The sequence below is a fragment of the Castor canadensis genome, chromosome 4 (genome assembly GCF_047511655.1).
Source record: "Castor canadensis chromosome 4, mCasCan1.hap1v2, whole genome shotgun sequence".
NCBI lineage: Eukaryota > Metazoa > Chordata > Mammalia > Rodentia > Castoridae > Castor > Castor canadensis.
In genome coordinates this window covers 54444934-54466246 of record NC_133389.1, presented here as the reverse complement: position 1 = coordinate 54466246, position 21313 = coordinate 54444934, and the positions used below count along the sequence as shown (strand labels likewise).

The following is a 21313-nucleotide window of genomic DNA, read 5'->3' as shown; positions in this document are numbered from 1 at the left end:
TTTTTTTCAGTACTGGGGATTGACACTAGGGCCTTGAGTATGCTAAGCAAGTACACTCTGCTATTTGAGCTACACCTCCAGCCCTTTTGTTTGTATTTTCAAAGAGGTTCCATTGTGATATTTCCATATATGTACATAATGTGCTTTGATCAAATTTATCCCCTCTATTACTCTTTCTTCTTATCCACCCTCCCTTCTTTAAACAATTTTAATGGATTTCATTATTCTATTTTCATACATGCATATGAAGTAATTCCATCATATCCACTGTCTCCTTTCACCCTCCTTCATCCCACTAGTTCACACCCCCCCAAACAGTCCCCTCCATTTTACACTTCTGTCATTCATTTTTTAAGGTCAAGATTCACATGAAAGAAAACATTTAATATTTGTGTTTCTCAGTCTTCCTTGTTTCACTTAACATCATGATCTCTAGTTCCATCCATTTTCCTACAAATGACATAATTTCATCCTTCTTTATGGCTGAATAATACTCCATTGTGCATATATACTATATTTTCATTACCTAGTCATCAGTTGATGGGCAACTATGCTCTGTCACTTGAGCCATACATGCCTCCAGCCCTTCGTATTTTGTTTCTAAGACAGGATCTTCTAACTTCTTCCAGGGCTGGTCTCAAACTCATGATTCTTCTACCCCAGCCTCCTGAGTAGCTGGGATTACAAGTGTGCATCACCAGGTCCGGCAGAATAGTGACTATTAAAAGGTAACATAAAAATGCTTACCCACAGTGCTTAGTTTGTGAATGTCAGGGAGAGAGAGAGACAGACAGACAATGACTAACTGGAACAAGGTAGGTATGATCATGTAGCTCAAGGTAATTGTAAAAGGCAAGATCAGATTACTTTTTTGGGGAGGAGGGCAGGACTAGGGTTTGAACTCAGGACTTCACACTTACAAAGCAGGTGCTCTACCACTTGAGCCATACCTCCAGTCCATTTTGCTCTGATTATGTTGGAGATGGGGTCTCATGAACTATCTACCAAGCTGGCCTCAAATCATGATCCTCTGTACCTCAGCCTCTCAAATAGCTAAGTTTACAGGTGTGAGCCCCTGGTGCCCAGTGATCAGATCACTTTAAATGAGTTCCACTCTTGAGAACCAAATTCTACCTCCAAAAGAGTAAAAGAATATCCAGATTTCATCTCTGAACTCTTGGAAATAACTTTGGAGGAATTCTTTTAAGTAATCACTGCCCCAATTTACCACAGGGAGGAAAGAATTTATCCCAGAAACATCAGAAAAAATTTAAACCAGTTTATGAAAGGATAGATTCCTGAATAAACAGAAAATAATATGTCCCTGAGTCATCGCTAAGTCACTAAAATGTGATAGCACATTATTATCATTTCCTTTTCTAACAAAACACTGGCAAAGTCTCCCACAATGTTTCTGGATAAGATAATAAAATACAAATTAGATAACAGAGTTTTTTGGATCAAGCCTGGTAGAACTAGAAAACAGATCTCTAGGCTGATGATGGAGACAGGTGACAGATAGATGACAGATGATAGATGACAGATTCATTGATGATAGATATATAGATAGATGATAGATTTTAGAGCACTCTAAACTCAAACTGACCTATTCTGTTTCTATATTTGATCAAACATTTCTTCGGTTTCCTGTGAGCAGATCCTGTTGATTGCCTATTACACAGCCATGAACTCCTTTTCCTTGGTAACAAAATAATGATTTTGTTTAGGCAGAAATATTTCATCTTCCAAACAATGAATCTTCATTGGTCTATGCCAACCATAGCAAGCTAAGTCTGTGTGGCCCAGAGATTGGTCAATGAGACATAAATGAGAAGTGTGCTGGGCACTTCCAGGGAGATTTTCCTCCTGGAGGAAAAGAAAGACATACACAGAGAAGGTTCTTTTTTCCCCTACTCTCTTTATTCCTACTGCAGATATTTTAATGTTAGAACCTGACCCTGGGAGCTGTGGCAGCCATCTTGAAACAATGAGGCCACAAAGCAGATGAAACTAATACTCTAGGATAACAGAGTAGAAAGAAAAGGAACTCAATGACACCATGTATTCACCAAACAAGTCTGAGATTGCATTCTTCTGGACTTCTTAAATACCTAATAAATGTCCTCAAAGTTTGACTCACTATTAACTGAGAATACTCTAAATGATATGCTTGTCAACACTAAAGAAATGAAAACATGACTTAGCATTTGCAGTTGGACATTAAACATCAGTGTAGACTCTAAAACAGGATTAAAAGGTCTTGATCATAAATGTATGTATCCTGTAAATAGCACAACACTGGGGTGTCACCAAGAAGAACAATCCCACACTGATATCCCTTAGTCCAACCCTATATGGTAGGTTTTCACATCAGGGAATCCTATTTCAGGAGGCACATAGAAAATTCAAGAATAAGTAGCAATTAATATAAAGAACATAGCTGGGAGTGTTGGTGCATATCTGTAATCCCAGTACATGGGAGGCTGAGACAAGAAGCTCATGTCCTCAAGGTCAGCCTGGGCTATCTCAAAAAAAGTGGGGGGACAAGAAACAAAGACTTATCTGAAGGAACTAGATGCATGATTTTTAAGCTGTGTAATAAGACAAAAGGAATCAGGAGGGCTAATTCAAACTTCTGAAGGTTTTTAACACAAAACAGAAAATAGAATAAAATGTTCTGCACACTTTGCCACAAAAGTCCTCCTTCTGCATTCTCCATCTTTATAATTATACCATTCACTGAATTGCCAATGTCAGAAAAGTCATTTTGTTACTATTTCTTCCCCTCACCTAAGCTCCACAGCCAATAAATTACAAAGCTGTTCAGTTCTGTTTTATGAGGGTTTCTCCAATCTCTGCACCTCTTTCTATGTCTAATGTCACATCCATGGTCATCATCATCTCTCATCTGGACATTGCAATAGCCTCCCTTCCTGTGGCTCTCCAGGACCACCACCAGAATGTCTCAAAGGAAGCTCTCTTAAAAAATGAATTCAACTATATGGTTCCCCACATGCCCCCCACTTGCCTACAAAGTAAAATCTAATACTCTGTGCTTTCCATAATGGGCCCCTCTCCATTCTTTATAGCATCCCATGCTTATCCCAAAGTATTTGCAAGTTCTATAAAACATAACTAAACTACTTCAAGCTTCTGCATCTATCTTCTTGCTCCATATCCACAGGATTTTCCTTCCCAAAGTTCTCCTCCATCTTTGGAGCCCCTAAAATTCTCTTCTCTCAGACACAAAAGACCCAGACAGAAAAGTGGGCTGATAAATATATTAAGTATTCTAAACCCCTGAGCCAGGTAGGAGAACAGGAAAGGCACAGATTCAAAAAGTCTAACAATTATATAATGGAGCTTCATTCTCATGGAACCAGCCTGAGAGATAGAATCTGGGCAAAAACCAACAGGATAAAAGCAGGAGAGAGCCAACATAAGAAATGCAGAGTGGTATCAGAATCTGGGTAAGTTTGCTGAGCCAATCATGGGTGATGATAGACTCAGACATGTAGAGAGAAAGCTGTTCAAGCCACCAACTAATGGCCATCTGATTTATCTCTCTCTTGGTGAACAACCCTTTGTATTGAAATTATACATTGCTATTTGATTCCCCCTCTCTTCTATATCCTTGTGTAGAAAAAAGACCATATCTTATTTATCTATAACTATGGTTCCCCAAGACACAACAGCATAGGAGTCAAAGTAGGGTAACTTAACAGCCAAAACTAGTATTCTTCTGCCTCAGTGAAAATTCTCCAAGTCCCTTCAAATTTCTCCTAACTCAAGACCATCCCCAGCTAGTTCTCAGTCACCATGTGCTATCCACCACTTTCCCTCTCTTGTGATCCTGCCCCAGTCCCGGGAGAATACCTTCTGTGACTGGCAAGTTCCCCCATGATGCTGCAGACAGCATCAACACTATTCACTGAAGCTACTGCACCAATTTTAGAATCTAAAATTCTCTAAAATACACCAAGGAAGCCCATATCCAAGCCCTTATCCATGAGTCAAACCAGTTATGGCTTCCTGTTGGCTCTGTCCTCAGCTCAAATCTCAGCATTTGCTCTGGACTTTGTCCATTGAGCTCCAGAAGTAAAGAGAATTGAATTCTCATTGTCTTTTGCTTTACTATAGGCTCATTGCTGACATTTTGGTTACATGATTCCAAGTCTTATTTGTGGATATCTGTCTTCTGAATGAGAGCCCAAATCTATGCAAAACCCAAACAAGTTGTAGATATTCTCCTCAGAATACACATTCTCACGTGAAACTTTAGGGGCCTTAACAATTCTCTCTTGGAAAGAAGTAGTCCTTGTGCAAATGGTTACCCGACTACTCCACCTTTCAGTATGAAATTTCTTCCATGTCTATGTCCTTCGTGTATAGCACAAGCCTGGCACATAAATATATGTCCTGTAAATGCTTACTAAATGAGTAAACATGGAAATGTTTTGCAAAATGAAAGTTTAAGACAATTGTATTTCTCAAAAAAAGATATGAAAATACTCAAAATGCACATGAAAAGATGTTCAACAGCATTAGCCATTAAGGAAATACAAATAAAACCACAATGAGAGAACATTTCACATTCACTAGGAGGCCTACAGTCATGAACGTGAACAATAACAAGTGTTGGTGAGGACACAGAGAAGTCAGAACCCTCAAATACTGTTCCTGGGAACATACAGTGGTACCGCTGCTCTCAGAAACAGTTTGGTGGTACCTCAAAAAGTTAAACATACAATTACCACAAAACCCAGCAGTCACAGTCCTAGAGAATTGTATATATACAAAAATTTGTAGAATGCAAATGTGCTTGATATTATTTTTCATAATAACCAAACAATGGAAACAACCCAAATGAGTGAGTGAACAGAGTTTGGTATGTCCATACAATGGAATGTTTTTCATTCATAAAAAAGTAAATTACATGTTACAATGAAGAAATGAAGTATATGCTTAATGCTTCAGGTTACAATGTGAATGAACCTTTATATACACACTAAGTAAAAAAAAAAGTCTACATATTATATGAGTTCATTTCTATGAAATGTCCAGAGTAGGCAGATCTTTAGAGTAGATTAGTGGTTTTTCAGGAGCTAGAAGGAGGACAAAATGGGGAGTACTAGATCCGAAGGCTTATTTTAGGGGTGATGAATTGCCCAACTTTTAGATTTACTGAAAACAACTGAATAATATACTTTTAAAAGGTGTATTTTATGGCATGTGAATTAGATCTCAAAATTTTTAGAGCCCCTAAAAATTTTAGGAAAGTTGGGTGACATTATGTCATTACAAATTGCAAAGTGAATTTTAGCTCAATTTTTTAAAAACGTACTTTCTACTTTGAGAAAGAGACCTGCCCAGCATGGAAACAAATCTCTCACATAGGTAATAAGCTGCCTGTCTGAGGGGTTACTCAGGACAGGCTTATCAGAGGGGCTGCAGAAGAAATTCCTGCACTGCACCTGAGATGAAACCATCTCAGAAAGACCATATCCTGTTAGGTATCACCTGGGCAAAGAAGACGCTCAATTAATAAGTAAGTAGGTGTCAGCAAATACCTGGCAGGTAAGTTAGCAAGCTTTCACAAAGAATTTATTAAGCATACCTTTGCACACAGGGTGGTGCCAGTCAAATGCAATAGCTTAATATGAATCGGTAGCCACTTCACCCCTAACAGGCAGAGAAGAGAACTCCACTTATTTTGCATCAGGTTTCATCATTCATGACAAGGGGAGAGCACATACAGGAGATATAGGAATAGGTAGAAAACCCAAAACATAAAAGTGTTTGATGTCTCCACTCCAGAGGAACTAATACAGAAACCTTAAAACGACAGAGGTTATCATGAGAAGGGGTTCAGTAACCAGGGTAAAGATCAGTTAGAGATGAATCAACATGGGTCATAACACATGTGTACACGAAAGCAATGCTAGGAATATTTCTGTATAGCTATTTTCAACTCAACTAGCAAACACGCTTTGTCTTCCTTGTTAGGCTTGTGTCTTTTCTTCAACAAAACTAGTGATAAAGGCAGAACAGGACCTGCCTGGAACTGGGGGGGGAGGGTGAAGAGGGTGGGGGAGGGGATCAGGGGGGAGAAATGACCCAAACAATGTATGCACATGTGAATAAATGAATAATTAAAATTAATTAATTAATTTAATTAAAACAGAAAAAAAAAGAAATTAGTTAGAAGAAAACCAACTGACAAACTCTTATCAGATGAGTAGACCCAAATACTGCTGGCCAGCACTGCTTATACACCTCACTGGCTGACAACCAAGCCCACTGGAGGAAAACCTACAGCTTCAGTAGAGGAGGAAACAAGGAAGTCTGTGTTCATTTTCAAATTGTGTGAGAACAGGAGACATTAGCAGAGCAGCATTCCCCAGACATCGTCCACAAGGACTGAGAGGGGTATTTCATTCCAACATTCGTAGATTCCAGCCCAATTCTAAGAAGAGAGTAGACACTCATTACATTTTTTTCTCGAAAAAAATTTTTTTCTCTTTTTACTTTACCCTTTTGTGATGCATTGAATTGTGTCTCCTCAAAAGAGATATGTTGGAGTCCTAACTGCAGTACCTTAGAACGTGATCTTCTTTGAAGAAAGGTCTTTGCAGATGATCGAGTGAAAATGAGACCATCAGGATGGGCCCTCACCTACCATGACTGGTATCCTTAGGAGGGAAACTGGAAAACAGACAAATAAGAAGGTCATGGGGAGATGAAAGTAGAAGCTGGAAAGTAAAACTACAAGCAAGGAAACACCAACATGCCCTCTACCCACAAACCATCAGAAGTTATGAGGGAGGTAGAGACCAGATTCTCTTCATAGCTCTCAGAAGCCAACTTTGGTGACATCTTGCTCTCCAACTGAAGATGCTCAGTTTCTTCTGCTTAAGCCACCCAGCGTGGGGTCCTTTGTCAAAGCCATGGATACCTCCTCCACAACACTGATTGCAGCAGCACTGCCCACCTTCACCCTCAGTGTCATTTTTTGGTCCTCACTTCCTCTTACCAGAGGCAAAGCTTAAAAGGATATTAGAAGTCCAGTCAGTAACCAGGGAGCCCTCAAACCCATAAGCATCCAAGATCACTTTCCCTCTGTGAGTGGAGTCTGTTCTCCAACCATCTGCAGCAAATGAAAAGGTCTAAAATGTCATGATCCCTCCCACCCCTGTGCTTTCTCACAACCCACCATTTGTCTTTAGCAGAGTAGAAGAAAACCCTCCTTAAAACGGCAATTTCGTGAAGTTAAGCATGATTTTTTGGATAAGTGAGCCCCAAGGGATCAGTAAACAAATATGAACAGATGTTCCAAATTGGGGAAGGAACATGACAATAGAAGAAGAGGGAATATGTTGCCAGACTGACATTTCGTACCCAAGGCCCCATCTGAGCTGAAGTCACCAGTACACCTGCTACACGAGTGGCGTTTTGATATGATTTAATAGACTCAGTAATGAGTTCAAAAGTGCAGCATGCACATAACTTCATTCTAAAGCCTGTAAATTAGAGGGATCTTCTAATGAGGGATAATAAGTTGCATTTCCCAGCCTGCGCTTACGGAGGCACAAGCAGTGCAAACTCGGGCTGGGAGGTAAAGGCCTGCCCCCTCTCTCGCTCATGTTAGAGCCCCTCACAGGCCAGCTGTCCAGGGAATAGCACTCCTACCCCACAGCAGCCAAGCTTCTAGCTGCAGAGCTGGGGTGCTCTAGCCAGTACCATCCAAACACTGCCTTCTCTAAACCCAAAATCAGCCTTGGTTTGTCAAAGGCAGAGGCAGATCAAGAAGCCAATTAGAAAGAGAAGAATCATATGTCCTAAAGAAGAAAAAAGTCCTGCACCCAGGCTGGTGGAGTGGCTCAAGTGGTAGAGTGCCTGCCTAGCAGACACCAGGTCCTGATTTCAACATCCAGTAATACACACACACACATACAATAGTCCTAGACTGTTTCAGAGAAAACAAATTTGATTCCACAGCATGCTTAAAGCTTTAGGACAGTATTCTTTTCCCACAGTGCTAGGGATTGAACTCAGGGTCTGGTGCTTGCTGGGCACATCCCCAGTCCTTTTGCTTTGGGTTTGTTTTTCAGATAGGGTCTCACACCAACTTTGCTTGTGCCAGCCTCAGACTACAATTCTTCTACCTCCACTTCCTGAGTAGCTGGGATCAGACATACACCACCACACCTGGCCCTAAGATACCTCTTTTGTGTGCTTTAGCAGTGCTCTGTCAATTTGTTAAATATCTTGAGTACCCACTCTGTGCAGTTCCACAGCAATGTCAAGAACAGAACAGATACAGTTGCTGCCCATAGAGATATGGCAGAGGGCAAGAAATCAGGCCTCAGAGTGAGACGCAGCTGAATTCCCATTCTGATTCTGATGTTTCTTGGAGGGGTGAGTCTGGGAAGGTCATGTGACATCTCTGAACATCAGCTTCTTAGTCTTCAAAATAGGTGGTAATATCCGACATCATGTTTTGTAAAGTTTCAAGTATAGAGGACTCACTTGAAAACAGAAGCTATAATGATTATGTGTTAATATATAAATGCTGACAAACATTGTAGATTTATCTTTAAATATCCGTCATGAGCATGTATTCTGTTTTTCTGGCTAGAGCAAATAGCCTGCTGTTTTGGTTTTAGTTTTCGTGCTGAAAAGTGAACCCAGGACTTTACACATGCTAAATGCACACTCTACCACTGAGCCACACATCCCCCTCCCCAAGATGACAAATATTCTTTTTTTTTTTTTTTTGTGGTATTGGAGCTTGAACTCAGGGCCTTGCTCTTGCTAGGCAGGCACTCTATCACTTAAGGCATGCCCCCAGCCCTTTTTTTGTTTTAGTTATTTTTGGATAGAGTCTCAGGCTTTTTGTCTGGGACCAGCCTTGGACCATGATCCTCCTTACCTCCACCTTCTGTATAACTGGGATTACAGGCATGTACCATCATGTCCAACCAAGGCAAACATTCTTCAGGACAGAAATAATGTCTTCTTTTTCTTTTGTGCCCTCCAACTGTTTATAGCACAGTGATGACTAATTGTCCCACACCAGTGTCAAAAAGCCACATAACTGAGAATTATAGGTTCTGATGTTGCTTAAGAAGAACTAGTAGAATAACATTAGAGGCAAGATTTGTACATAAAGTTTATCATATTTGAGGTGTATTGCTGTATTCTCAGAACAAAAAGCCTAAAATGTGTTCTTCCCCTTCTTAATGAAAACCAACCTAAACTTGAAGCTGGAAAGTACATTCTCTGGTCCTTGACACAATGAAAGGATAATTAAATCTATAAAATGTCTCCACATTGTGTAAATTTATACAGCATGTATATGTTCCTATAGAATGCCATAGTTTTGAAATCTATAGAGATTTACCAATATATTCCTGAGCCACGTAAAACAGTTTTTGACCAATTTTCTCAACCTGAAAAAATAGATTTTATCTTCTGTGAAACCAACAGCTTTCCTACAGAACCAAATGTTCTTCAGGACAAAAATCATTTGTCTTTCAAAGAAAGACTATTTTCTCCCTTCATTAATATGAGATAAAACCTGCTGTTTTTAACTATGAAGTTACGCCTAACCTAAAGGGTTCAAAAATGTATACATTCAGTACTTGGATATTTTGAGAAGATATCATAAAAATAAATCACTGCATAGAATATTTTTTATATTTATCCCCTAAAAAATTACAGTGATGTAATGTAAGGAGGAATAGGAGTAAGTTGTTACACGATTTAATAAATTCCTCCTTTGCTCAAAAAAATGGGCATTTAATGATAAAGGGGTGGATATGTCTTGATGGGAAATAAATGATCATAAATGTTTTCAAGAAAGTCATCAAACATAGAAGAGACTGTCACACACCTTCAGCCTTTTAGCAAATTCACAGCTCCCCTCAGGTACTCACAAAAGAATTGGTGAGGTGGGCAATGACTTCACTGGGAATATGTACTCATAACCTGACCACCACTCCTAATCCTCGCTTCATTTGCTGGCCTTCTGCTGCTCTGCTCAGCAAGCCCATGTATGTACTGAGAGGCCCAATCTTCCAGACTTCAGTGGCTTCATCCTCCCTCAAACTGCCAATAAACTTGCACTGGCTTGTCCCGGCCTCCCTACACCTGCGCCTTGCCTTTAGGGTCAACCCGGACAAGGTTGGTCCATGACCCAGAAGAGCCAATGCAGATAGCCAACTGCTTGTTTTGATTTAATCTACTCAAGACTAGCAACTAGAGTGGATGCTACCTTGACTTGTAGCTCTGATTCTAACAATTTATGAATAAATCTTCCAACAGAGCCAGATTCAGAAACGCTCTGTCCACTTAAATACAAACCAAGAAATTATGACCAGTGGTGAAAGAATTTAGCTTCAGTCCAGACCTATTATCAGCAGACTAGCGGGCTGGTTTAAACCATTCCAAAATGAAAAGGCAGACTTCTCTATGGCATGGATGTGTAATGAATTGAGGAGCGGGGCGGGGAGGAGAAAGGAGTTAAACGAGCATCTTTATTTTAGCATAACTTAGAGCAGATTAGCCCTCACCTCTGAAGCTTGAATAAAAGGGAAAGAAAGCATAGGAAGGCAATTAAGACAGCTTAATAAGGGTCTGAGAAGGTTTGGCTGCAAGCAATATTACAGCTTGGATAGGAAAGAGCAGGAGGAAAAATTCAATCTTATTTAGAACATCTGAAGCCAGCTCTGCATGTGGAACTGAACACTGGTCATTTGTACTTGGATAATTCACCAGTTGCCACTAAGAAATTACCCTGGGGGATGCTTTCTGGGAAGGACATGGGGGAGGGGAGCAGAAGACAGGCTGTGTCCTCTCACCTTATTGTTCAGAGCCAGTGCTCATTTGCATAGCCTTCTGAGGATGAAGTCTTTTCTGTCATTTGGTAGATTGCCATCAAATTTCAAGTGACATGATGCACGATAGATTTATGCACCGTGAAGCGGATACTGCAGGGGGCTGGTGTATTTGTGTTTCGTTTCCAGTTAAACAATACACAGGGGGCTGTCACACTAACAAGGTTTATAATGATTGACTTGTTCGGCCGTATCAAGACCTTTACTTCAATAGAGCAGAAGCCTCAATAAACAGGAAATTTATATTTGAGCAGATGTCTGTCTAGAAGGGCGGGACCATGTTTCTGCCTGACTGGATGTAGAGTGAATCATGTACATCCCTTCCAAAGCACAAGCCATTGCTAAATTCCGGACAATTTGCTGGATCACTGGATCACTAGCATCTTGCCTTTATAAAATAGAACCCCTTAACATGTGTGTTTAAGTCCTCCAAAGGAAGAATTGCCAGGCATATGACAATATTTCACTGGGTTCATTTTTAAACATGAATTCACAATTTCAGAAAATGTAAACAACATACCAGAACAAAAAGAAAGCAGCTTTATCTCTGTGATTTGGAGACACTAAACTCCATGGGTCTCAGTTTTCTCACCTATAAAACAAGAATGACAAAACCCACTGGTAAGAGACCATTGTAAAAATTCAATGAGAAAAGATAGATGTTTGTTTGACCAAACACACAAATAGAAAGGACCTTCTAGGTTCACCCAATCTCACCTTTGGAAGATGACTGTCTAATATCTGAGCTAGAATTAAGAACAATGAGAGCATTTAGGAGCAGAGTGGTACAGGACACAGTGAGAAGAAAATGCCTTCCTGGGACCCAATGTATCCAGTGAGCCAGAAAGATATGAAAAGTATGGTCCCTGTCATTGCTTCCCTGAGGAACTCAGTAAAACTTGCTAAGGAATATTGAGATAGGAAAGAGTTGAGAGAAGTTAAAGAGAACAGTTGATTCTTTCCTGGGATTCAAAATAACCTGGATATGTATTAAATGAATAAATGAGTGAATAAAGAATAAAGAAATGAATAAACACATCCTTACAAAATAGTTCAGGATATTTTTTCTTTTTGGATTTTTTTAAGATAGGGTCTTTCTATGTAGCTCAGTCTGTCCTGGAACTGCACACTAGCATCTTGCCCTTATAAAATAGAACCCCTTAACATGTGTGTTTAAGTCCTCCAAAAGAAGAATTGCCAGGCATATGACAATATTTCACTGGGTTCATTTCCCTGGAACTCACTGTGTAGCCCATGGTGGCCTTGAACTTGCAACCCTCCTGTCTCAGCCTCCTGAGTGCTAAATTTACATGCACCTCCATGCCCAGGTTGGCCCAGGGGATTTTTATGGAGCATTTATAAATTCAAGTAGATTAACAGGCTCATACCATATGCAGAAGGTGCTAGGTGCTGAAGACAGACATCAACCTTGCCTTTCTAGAGCTCACAGTCTAGTAGGGAGACAGAAAAGAAAATCACATAAATAAGGGCAAACAGAAAAGGTGCTGTGACAGAAAAGTAGAGGCTACTAGGAGAGTATTTATACCATGGGAACATTATTCCTGAGACCTGAGGCATGTGTAGGAACAATCAGGTAAAGAGTAGGGAGAACAGAGTTCCAGGCAGAGGAACAGCACGTGGGAAGTCTCAGCAGGAGAGTGTTTTCAGACATTCTCAAGACTGAACGGAGCTTCCGTAGCTAGAATATTGGAAGCAAAGAGAAGGCTGGCAGGAGTTGGCAGGAACCAGATCAGACAATCTTATTGGTAGTATTATTTATTTGGCATTTTAGCCTAAATGCAATGAGAAACAATGACTTTATCAAATTTTTGCCTTTAAAATATCATTCTGACTACAGTATGCTGAATGAATCAGAGAAATAAAAAAGTAAATAGGAAGAGGCTATTAAAAAGCTATTGCAAGAGCTGGGGGTGTGGCTCAAGTGGTAGCATGCCTGCCTAGCAAGGACAAGGCTCTGAGTTCAAGCTCCAGTAAAACAAAAAAAAATTTAAATAGAGTTACCACATGATTCATCAATCTCTGTTCTGGGTATATAGACAAAGAAGATGAAGTTACAACTTCATGAAGATATCTGCCCTCCCATGTTCATTGAAGGATATTCACTGTAGGTAAGATCTGGAAATAACCTACATGTCCATCAAAGGATGAATGGATAAAGAAAATGCCATATGCATACATATAAATAAACACACACAGTGCAATATTTTTACAATGATTTTATTTTTTATATTTTTTATCATTTTTACATTTATTTACATATGTTTACACTGTTTGGGTCACCTCCCCTTTCCCCCACCACTTCCAGGCAGAACCTGTTCTGCCCTCTTGTTCTCCAATTATATTGAAGAGAAAACATAAGGGATAATAAGAAAGACATAGTGTTTTTGCTGGTTTGAGATAAAGATAGCTATACAGAGAGAATCCTAGCATTGCTTCCATGCACTTGTGAATTGCAACCCGCATTGGTTCATCTCTACCAGACCTCTTTGCTACTTCCTGGTCCCCTTCCCATAGTGGTCTCTGCCACTTTAAGATTACTATATTCACTCTTCTACAGTGAGCACATCAACCACATTCAAGTTTTAGGTTCCCTTCCCTTTCCCTATTCCTCCCCTGTGCACATTCTCCCCTTAGAGTGTGATCCAAGTCCAATAATATTACTGCATTTGTTTTAAGTCTATAATCTGCATATGAGGGAGAACATGCAATTTTTGACCTTCTGAGCCTGGCTAACTTTGCTTAAGATGATGTTCCCCAGTTCCATTCATTTATCTGCGAATGACAAAATTTTTTCTTGTTTGTGACTGAGTAAAATTACATCATGCATAAATACCTCATTTTCTTAATCCATTCATTGGTAGTGGGGCATCTTAGCTGTTACCATAGCTTGGCTATTGTGAATAGCTGCAATAAACATGGTGTGCAGGTGCCTTTGTCATAACCTGATTCCTTCGGGTATATCCCTAGGAGTGGTATTACTGAATCATATGGCAGATCTATGTTTATTTTTTTAAGAAGCCCTCATATTGTTTTCCAAAGTGGTTGTACTAGCTTACATTCCCACCAGCAGTGTATGAGGCTTCCTTTTTCCCTGCATCCTCACCAACATTTATTGTTGGTGGTGTTCTTGATGCTAGCTATTCTAACAAGGGTGAGGTGGAATCTTAGTGTGGTTTTGATTTGTATTTCCTTTATGACCAGGGATGGTGAGCATTTTTCCATGTTTTTTTGGCCATTTGGACTTCTTCCTTTGAAAAAGTTCTGTTTATTTCAGTTGCCCACTTCTTTTTTGTTTAATTTTTATTCTTTTATTATTCATATGTGCATACAATGCTTGGGTCATTTCTTCCCCCTGCCCCCACTCCCTCCCTTACCACCCACTCCACCCCCTCCCTCTCCCCCCGCCCCCTCAATATCCGAGTTGCCCACTTCTTAATTGATTCATTAATTTTGGGGGAATTTAGTTTTTTGAGCTCCCTGTATATTCTGGTTATCAGTAATTATCTGATGTATAGCTAGCAAATACTTTCTCCCACTCTGTGAGTGGTCTCTTCAATTTAGAGACCATTTATTTTATTGTGCAGAAGCTTTTTAGTTTTATGAAGTCCCATTTGTCCATCCTTTCTCTTAGTTGCTGGGCTGCTGGAGTTCTACTGAGGAAGTCCTTGCCTGTACCTATTGCTTCCAGGGTATTCCCTGCGCTTTTGTGTACTAACTGCAAGGTTTTGGGCCTGATATTAAGGTCCTTAATCAGAAAATACAATATTATTCAGCTTTTGCAAAGGATATGTGGCCATTTGTAACAACATGAATAGATCTAGAGGTCATTATGCTAAGTAAAATAAATCAGACACAGAAAGGAAAGTATTGCATGATCTCACTTACATGAGGGATTTTTTTTTTTTTTAGAGCTGGGATAATCCAGGGCCTGGTGCATGCTAGGCAAGGGTTCCACCACTGACCTACATCCCCAGCCCCTGGAATTTTTTTTTTAAGATAAAGAGCTCAAACACAAAGATGAAGAAACAATGGTTACCTCTGGAGGTGAGGGACAGAAACTGGTATGATAAAGTCAAAGGATACAAAATGGCAGATACATAGATTGAACAAGTTAGAGGCCTATATACAACATGAGAACGAAAGTTAATAAAATTATATTGTATGAAGAATTTTTGTTAAATAAGCAGATTTTAGCTATTCTTACCACAAAAAGATAACTGTAAGAAGACAGGAATGTTAACCTGCTTCACCATGGTAACCATTTTGCTATCTGTAGATATTCATGACAGCATGTTGTAAACCTTAAATATACACAAAAATTTTTAAAAATAAAAATGCTAAATGTCACAACAAACAAAATAAGAACTAAAATTAGTCCATTGGCTAGAACAACACACAAGCCCCTTAGTAACTACTATGTAGTACAGTTGTACTGTAGTACAGAAGGCAGGTAGGAGAGCTCAAAAGACAGAGGAAAAGAAGCACACGGGGCCTGAGCAGACACAGTGTTGGCAAGGTGTAGCTGGGAAAGCACAGAGAAAGGAAACTAGGGACAAAGAATAGCAGTGGTGGCTGTCCTTAATTCTCCTTGGCTTTGTTGGTGCTGAGGTTGTGATTGTTGCTAGTAGTAGATACTACAGCAGAGTTTAACACTAATCAGCTGGGTCCAGATCATGGAAAAGGCTAGAGAGAACAGAATTTGAAACTCCCTGCATGTGGTGTGACTGATCTTGAATAAGGAGAGGGCCTGTCCTCCATCATCACTGTGGTGAAAAAAAGGAGGCAGATGCAGGCTGCACCTGGATCCCAGAAAGGGAACTTGAGAACAGTTCCATCAAGAGCATTTACCTTCCCTTTTATAGGAGAAGCAAGCTCATCTTCTGAGACAAAGGGAGATTGGGGTTTTAAGGAGAATGAAAACATATGAATCAATGCTTCAGAACAGTGAAGTGGAGCTTGCTAGAAAAAGTAGCTCTAGGGTCACCATGTCATGGAAAGAAACCAATTGTGTTTGGTAATTGTGTTACCACCTGCCAGGTTGTGGACTATTCTCTACCAGTGTCAATACTCAATGGGAGGCCTGGAGTAAGTTAGGATCTGGGTTTATCCAGAGTTGGGGTCTGTCACGTGGACAGGAGAGAGAGAGAGAGAAAAGAGCATTTGCAGCAAAGGAAAGATGGTGATGAACAAGAGAATGTGAACACAAGCTGGAAGGAAAAGAGTGGAAGGAATAATGAGGAAGTGAGTGGGGGAACGTACAAAAGGCAGCCTCAAGTACCTCAGGGTGTTTGATTTAGAGATCCTGCAGACATGGGAGCCTCTCATGGTGATAGCCATCAAGGCGTAGCCATGGGAGAGGTAAAAAAGGAAGCTCTTATAGATGATGTGCTCCAAAACTGAAAGGTTGGGTGCTGAATAGATTTGATTGTAGACATTTAAGTCAAACAGGATGCAAGTGAAAGTTGAAGTGAACAGAAAGATTGAGAGTCATGTTCTCAGGTCTTTAGTGAGAGAGAAAGACTACATACCAAAGAAAGAATACAGAAATTATACTGAAGAGGAGGGGGAGAAAATGGCACATCTGGATGGGTTGATCCTCAAAAGACCAGGGATTTTTATAAAAAAGAAGGTATTTATGGTCTAAAACTATCATAAAAAGAAGCTGGCTAGTGGGTGCAAAATTACAATGAGATAAGAGGAAGAAGTTCTGGTATTACACAGCAGGGCAACTATAATTAATAGTGATATAAGTATATTTCAAAATAGAAGAAAGACTTTGAAATGTTTTTATCACAAAGAAATGGGATAAATGTTTGGGGTGATGGATATGCTAATTATCCTGATTTGATCATTACACAACATATATAAGCATTAAAACATCACATTTTATACCATGACTATCTATAATTATTATATGTCAATTAAACTTTAAAAGGGCTGGGAGGTAGCTCTGTGGTAAAGCTTTTGCTGATTTTGCATGAAGCATCTGAGTTTGATCCCAGTACTACAAAAAAATAATAAATTAAAAATTTTAAATATAGAAATTTAAAAGTGTCACGAGGAAGATACCCGGTTCACTGTCCAACCCTCAAATAAATCAAATGTGAGAAAATTGTCCCTACACAAAAATACCTCAAGTAATAAAATTATTGTTTTTATAGCAACAACTACAAAATGTTTTGGGTACCAGCCCTGTACTGCAAATATTTTACACACTATTTTACAAAAACCATGATTATTTCTCATTTCACAGATGAGGTAACTGAAGCTTGGATAGCATTGAAATAACCTGTATTAGTCAGGTATCTTGTAAATGGCAGGACTGAAGCCATCACCTGAAGGGCAAATTATTGTTATTGAAATGTTCTTTCAGGCTGCTTGATTCACAGGATGGAGTGTTGCTTTGTAACCACAGAGACCTTGGAGGAGTCATTCTTCTGTGGACTCACGATGATGTAATGACAGTTCTGGCCCCTTCAGGTGAAAGTGACCATCCATCCTGTGCCCTTGAGGAAAGAAACAGGTTTGGCCCCTCTGTCCCCTCGCTTCTCCCTTTCCTCTCTGTCCTCCTGCAATACAAATTCATGAAAACTATGTTGCACCTAATCTTTGTCTCCCCTGAGTCTAACATGACACCTGACACATAGTAGTTTCTCAATAACTAGTTGTTGAATTGTAACAAAGAAAATGTCCAGACTAAACCAATGGACTGAACTTCCCTCACTGTCTGAGATTAGAATGGGGGAGAAAGGATGAAATGAACTCTTCTATCATCTTCTCCTCTCAGAAGTTGTCACAAGGGGTCACTTGATCTTACATAATAGAGAGGAGGGACCTGGTTTCGAGGGCAGTCTCAGGCCTAGAGAGAGCACAGCAATTTAGCACTGGCATGGGATTCTCTGCTGCTCAGGGTACAAGCACAAGGACAGAGGAAAACTGGTTCTCCTTTCCAACCAACTCCTCCCCTCCTCACCTCAATTCTCCATCACAAAATGTTTAAGTACTTAAAATAAAGAAATGTAGAAGGGCCATGATAAGAATTTACCATTTAAGCCAGAGGAGCACAGTCCATCATGATGTCATGTATCTGTAATCAGCAGTTAGTAAGGCCCAAGATTTCAATCTGGCCCAAATTACACACAGTTTTGTGTCACAGCCTTTCTACCCATGGATCAGTTCCTCCCTCTAAGAAGTCCACCTAGAGTCTCTGCTTCGCAGGAAGGTGATTTATTCCAATATTTATTTTATCTAGCTGGTTTTCACTTTCTGCCTCTTTCAACTAATAAATACTAGCAGCTACCAAGGTCTCATGATATGATTTGTATCACAGTCTGCCAACCTTCTGGGTCCCACCGACTGATATGAAGCTTCAAATGGCAGGAAAACCAGAAACCTTCCACCCACTCACCAAGGGCAGGTAAGGTCCAGCCAACAACTCCAGCCATGTATAGATCTAGACCTAGCAATGGAGAAGGGTGGAAATGCAGGTACAGCTCCTGTTTAATCCATCGTCCTCAGGCTAAGGACTGACAAAACATCCCAACCACTCCACAAGTAGGGCAGCCCAGGGCCCCAAGGCCCAAAGTCCACTCTCAAGGACATTGCAGTCAACAGACTCAAAATGGCTTTTCTTTAAAATGTCGGTGAAATGCCTCTTCTCCTTTTTTAATATTTCAGGACTTCAAGGGGAACGAGGCAACTGCATTTGGCAGTGTTCCAGAGGTTGTTGATAATTTGCTGCACTAATCACTTCCTGATGATAAGCCTGTTGTGCTGGTGAGCTTCAAGTGTGTCCTTCAAGAAGAATGGAGGTAGGGTGGCAGAGAGAGGAGAATGGCAAAGAGAGGTCAGCCTGAGAAAAAGTTAGCAAGAACCTATCTCCAAAAACAGCCAGGTGAAGTGGTGCATATCTGTAATCCCAGCTACTCAGGAAGCAGAGGTAGGAGGATAGCAGTTAGTAACTGGCCTGGGGAAAAGTGTGAGACCCTACCTAAAAAAAAAGAAACTAAAAGGATTGGGGCTGTGGTTCAATTGTTAGAGTGCTGCTTGGCAAGCACAGGGTCCTGAATTCAATCCCCAGGACCACCAAAACAAAAGAAAAAAGAAGGATGGACATAAGATGATGGTCTAGGCCAAAGACAGAGATTAACTGAGGCCAGAGGGGATGGCCAGAGTGGCCAGAGTCAGAAGATCAGGTGGTGACTTTCCAGAAGCGACCACTTTGCCTTCTCCTGCATCTTTATGCACCTGCTCAGACTCTCCTAGGAACACATACAAACACTGATCCGTTCTCCAACCTCCATGTTTTATTAGCTCCATGATGTCCCCAGGAAATAACGCCAGCACTTTGCATATGCCAGACACGATCCTGAGTTCTTTAAATGCCTATCTGCTATCATTCTTATATAAGTTTTATTCTATTCCTACCCCCATTTTGTATATGAGGAAACTGATGCACAAAGACACTGCTAATAAATGGAGGTGAGATGCAAACTCACACTTCTTGAATTCCATGGCTACGATGTCTGACCATTACACAACAGTGGAAGTTTTTTTGGTTTCGATTTTGTTTATTTGGGGGAGAGAAGGCTTGAGACAGATTCTCACTAGGTAGTCCAGGATGACCTCAAACTCTACATCCTCCTGCTTCTGCCTCCTGAGTGCTGGGATTACAGATGTGCACCACCACACATGGCTTGCAACAGTGTTTTTTAGAAGACAAAATCTGAATTCTTTTTTTTTCTTGGTGGGACTGGGGTTTGAACTCAGGGCCTTCACACTTGCAAAGCAGGTACTCTACCACTTAAGCCATATATCTAGACCCAGAAGACAAAATCTGAAATGCTTAGACATGATTTAACAGTAGTCCTACCTGTCAAGACTCAAAAGTAACTCTATGCTTAGCACAGTGTTTCACACCTGTAATCCCATTCCCTGGGAGGGTTAGGCAGGAGGATTGCAACTTCAAGATCAGCCTGGACTACATAACAAATTCTAGAACAGCTGGGGCTACATTAGCAAGACTCTGTCTCAACAAAAAAGTCAAATAAACAAAACTCTTAATCCTCTTCCTCCTTGCTTTGGTTTCAATATTGCTTGATCCCACAGAAACTCATGTTGAGGTGTGGTACCCACACAGCAGTGTTGGGAGGCCTGCCTAACAGGAGGTGTTGGGGTCCTGGAGACAAAGTCCTCATGAGTAAGTTAGTACCTTTCTTCTTATGGGAATGTCTTAGCTATCAGGGAGGTAAGCTCCCTTCTCTCTCTTAAGCACAAGCCCCCTTGCCCTTAGCTTTTTCTGTCACACTACAACAAAGCAAGATGACTCACCAGATGGGGCTACTGGCTATCTTGGACTTCCCGGCCTCCAGAATTGTAAGCCACAATAAATTTGGTGACTCCTGGTGAACTTGATATGGAACATGGTAGGAGGTTGCGGTTCATGGTCTAAAATTATCATCCAGCAGGTTTCAACTACAAAAAGGGATAATCCCTCTTCTTACTGCCTTCCCTCCTAGTTGTGAGAAAGTGAAAGGTGCGGTGAGTCTTTGCGTCACTGACCATACCTCCCAAATCCAGTGAACGCCTGTAAGAAGAGGCTCTCAGGCAGTAAAAAGAGGTGGGTGTCATAGCTTCAACAATGTGAGAAAAAGAAAACAGATCCACAGGAGAACAGAATGTTAGAGAACATGAAATGTTCTGGATTTCAGTCACATATACAAATTATGAGCCAGTTGGGAATCATTGGGAATTTTTTGTGGGCCAACTTTTCAGTGAAAAACTTTGCTCAGTCTGGAGAAGTGTGAAGAACTGGCAGCTGACTTACAATGACTTGTTCTGAGTGGAAGTCTGGGATTGTCCCAACAGTAGGCATCCCTGCAGCCCTCCGACACCCAACTGACTCAGTGACTGCATCCACAGGGCTCGCCACAGAGAAGCGTGGCACTGGCACTCAATGAAACCATATTGTCCCTTTGAAGGAAAATCCTAACTCATGTGCTCCTCTTCCCAAAGCCATCTGAACCAGCCTGCGACCATCTCCACTTCCACTGTATACTCAGTATGGTCACACAGTCCTGGGTGCTAAGACTTCGATGCAAATGTTCCTAAGGTGATGTCCTCACTCATGGAAAGACCAAATCTGCAGTGAGTTTTGAACAAATAGAAGTGAGCCAGAGAAAGAAGAGGTAAAGAAAATGATGAAAACAGTAATTATAATTATAATACTAGTTAGGCCTTTACAACTGACAAAAGGTCGTATATCAATAACCTAGTTTCTGATTGGTAATTGGTTCAAACTGTGGCCATCTGAGCTATGACAGACCAAGGAAGGTTCTTTGCTGCCTGAGGATTTTTTACCTTGAGCTGGTGGGGATGCGTGTCTTTATCAGGTC

General features: G+C 40.6%; 1 long non-coding RNA gene across 1 annotated transcript; it reads right to left on the bottom strand.

Annotated features, from left to right (window-relative positions):
* Positions 1–6355: 6355 nt before the first annotated feature.
* Positions 6356–12341, bottom strand: LOC141422349 (uncharacterized). The gene is made up of 3 exons (XR_012446899.1): positions 12287–12341; positions 11419–11490; positions 6356–6705 (listed from the first exon to the last, which is right to left on the bottom strand). It is a non-coding gene; the product is annotated as an uncharacterized lncRNA (long non-coding RNA).
* Between the last annotated feature and the right edge of the window lie 8972 nt (positions 12342–21313).